The sequence below is a fragment of the Danio aesculapii genome, chromosome 3 (assembly GCF_903798145.1).
Source record: "Danio aesculapii chromosome 3, fDanAes4.1, whole genome shotgun sequence".
In the NCBI taxonomy this organism is placed as follows: Eukaryota; Metazoa; Chordata; class Actinopteri; order Cypriniformes; family Danionidae; genus Danio; species Danio aesculapii.
This window is the reverse complement of record NC_079437.1, coordinates 8,420,429-8,423,467: the sequence shown is the minus strand read 5'-3', so window position 1 is coordinate 8,423,467 and position 3,039 is coordinate 8,420,429.

Sequence of the window (3,039 nt, the reverse complement as noted above, 5' to 3'; positions counted from 1 at the left end):
GTGTATCATATACTGACAATGCAAAGCAAAGCTGGTGTCCCATGATCACACTGGACTAGGCTGAGTGGAGTGAGTATCATTGACAATGTGACACTGACTAAAACTGTGTGCTCCTGTAGCACTCTCATATGAACACCGTCAAACATTAAACATTCAGCTTCTGCTTCTGCCGTCACAATAGAGCATACATTCACACTAGCGGCTGCGTTCTCATCCATATGAGTCTGATTTGCAGCTCACTTTGGACAGAAAGTGTCAAATAAATTAAATAGACACATGTGACGTGTAAATGCAAACTCTCCGCCTCTTTGATTTGATTGGCCATTTAAGTGCATTTGACACTGAAAACCAAAGACTAGTGAGCAAAAAGTAGTGTAGTTCTTTGTTACCTAGTGTACTAATAAAGTGTAGTGTACTAGTGCATGTGGTGAGGTCTAGCATATTGCTATCCAGTGTACTAGCATAGTCTAGTTGTGTAGTGTATTATCTAGTGTACTTGTCTAGTGTAGTGTAGTCTAGTGTACTAGCATAGTCTAGTTGTGTAGTGTATTATCTAGTGTACTTGTCTAGTGTAGTGTAGTCTAGTGTAAAGTACTAGTCTAGTCTACTAATATACTCTAGTGTACTGTGTAGTTTAGTGTACTAGGCTAGTGTAGTATAGTGCATAGTCTAGTGCAGTGGTCTAGTGTATTAATATACTCTAGTATACTGGTATAGTGTAGTGTACTGCTTTAGTGTAGTGTACGGGTCTAGTGTAGTGGTCTAGTCTAGTGTACTGGTGTAGTCTAGTGTAATAATATACTCTAGTGTACTCTGTAGTTTAGCGTACTAGGCTAGTGTAGTGTGTAGTCTAGTGCAGTGGTCTAGTGTACTAATACACTTTAGTGTACTGGTAAATGTAGTGTATTTGTGTAGTGTATTGTACTGGTCTAGTGTAGTGTAGGGGTCTAGTGTACTGGTGTAGTGTAGTGTAGTGTTCTGGTCTAGTGTGATTTAGTGTACTGTGTAATCTAGTGTACTAGTGTAGTGTAGTGTACTGGTGTAGTTTAATGTAGTGTTTCGGTGTAGTGTAGGGGTCTAGTGTAGTGTAGTGGTCTTGTGTACTGTGTAGTCTAGTGTACTGGCCTAGTGTAATGTGTAGTCTAATGCAGCGGCCTCGTGTACTAATATACTCTAGTGTACTGGTCTAGTCTAGTGTACTGGTCTAGTCTAGTGTACTGTGTAGTCTAGTGTACTGGTCTAGTCTAGTGTACTGTGTAGTCTAGTGTACTGGTCTAGTCTAGTGTACAATGTAGTCAAGTGTACTGGTCTAGTCTAGTGTACTGGTCTAGTCTAGTGTACTGTGTAGTCTGGTGTACTGGTCTAGTGTACTAGTGTAGTGTAGTGTACTGGTATTGTGTAGTGTAGTGTTCTGGTGTAGTCTAGGGGTCTAGTGTAGTGTAGTGGTCTTGTGTACTGTGAGGTCTAGTGTACTGGCCTAGTGTAATGTGTAGTCTAATGCAGCGGTCTAGTGTACTAATATACTCTAGTGTACTGGTCTAGTCTAGTGTACTGGTAAATGTAGTGTATTCATCTAGTGTAGTGTAGGGGTCTAGTGTAATGTAGTGGTCTAGTCTAGTGTACTGTGTAGTCTAGTGTACTGTGTACTCTAGTGTACTGGTCTAGTCTAGTGTAATAATATACTCTAGTGGACTGGTAAATGTAGTGTATTCGTGTAGTCTAGTGTACTGTGTAGTCTAGTGTACTCTGTAGTCTAGTGTACTGGTCTAGTCTAGTGTACTAGTGTAGTGTACTGGTCTAGTCTAGTGTAATAATATACTCTAGTGGACTGGTAAATGTAGTGTATTCGTGTAGTCTAGTGTACTGGTCTAGTCTAGTGTACTGTGTAGTCTAGTGTACTGGTCTAGTCTAGTGTACTGTGTAGTTTAGTGTACTGGTCTAGTCTAGTGTACTGGTCTAGTCTAGTGTACTGTGTAGTCTAGTGTACTGGTCTAGTCTAGTGTACTGTGTAGTCTAGTGTACTGGTCTAGTCTAGTGTACTGTGTAGTCTAGTGTACTGTGTAGTCTAGTGTACTGCAGCATGAGTCAGTGCAGTGGGCGGGGCTTCAGATGATTATCCCCTCGCCCCCTGCGTGTGCGCTGTTGCTAGGCGACTGCTAATAAGAGCGCGCCGCCGCTGCACACTGCATTGTGGGAGTGTGGAGGTGTGTGGAGTGGGGGAGGGGGAGCGGAACCGGCTCTCACTGTCTGTGTGTGTGTGTGTGTGTGTCCCTCTCCCTGTGTGTTCATGTCTCTCTCTCTCTCTCTCTCTCTCTGTGCTCTTTTATTGCCTGGAAGTCCTTCCGTGTCCCTCCTCCTCCTCCTCCTCCTCTCTCTCTCTCTCTCCATCAATATTGCATATGGCTCTTTCTCCTACGTGAGTGTGAACTGAATAAGAGGAATCGCTCTCTCTCTGTGTGTGTGTGTGTGTGTGTGTGTGTGTGTGTGGACATTCATCTGTAATCTAGTGTTCTTCTGCAGGTCATAAACACCCTGGACACACACACACACACACACACACACACACACACCGACCACAGACACACACACACACACACACACCGACCACAGACACACACACACACACACACCGACCACAGACACACACACACACTGCTGAACCTGAAGATGAAATCTTCAGTCAGTGTTCACTCGTCCTCTGTGAAGCGCGCGCACGCACACACACACACACACACACACACACAGTTAAATACACTAATCGAGCTGCTTTGACAGCTGATAGCGAGTCTCTCACACACACCAGCGGCCTCTCTGCTCCCGCACTGACCTACTGTAGTCTACAATGGAGATGCACACTGCTAAGAGCTCTTCATGGTGTGTGTGTGTGTGTGTGTGTGTGTGTGCGCCATCTGTTCTGCATACAGTAGGTGTGAGCGCAGTACAGTACAGATACACATGATGTGAATAGCAGCAATGCAGTAACACACACACACACACACACACACACACGGGCAGACGTGCGCTTGTTTAATTGGCTTT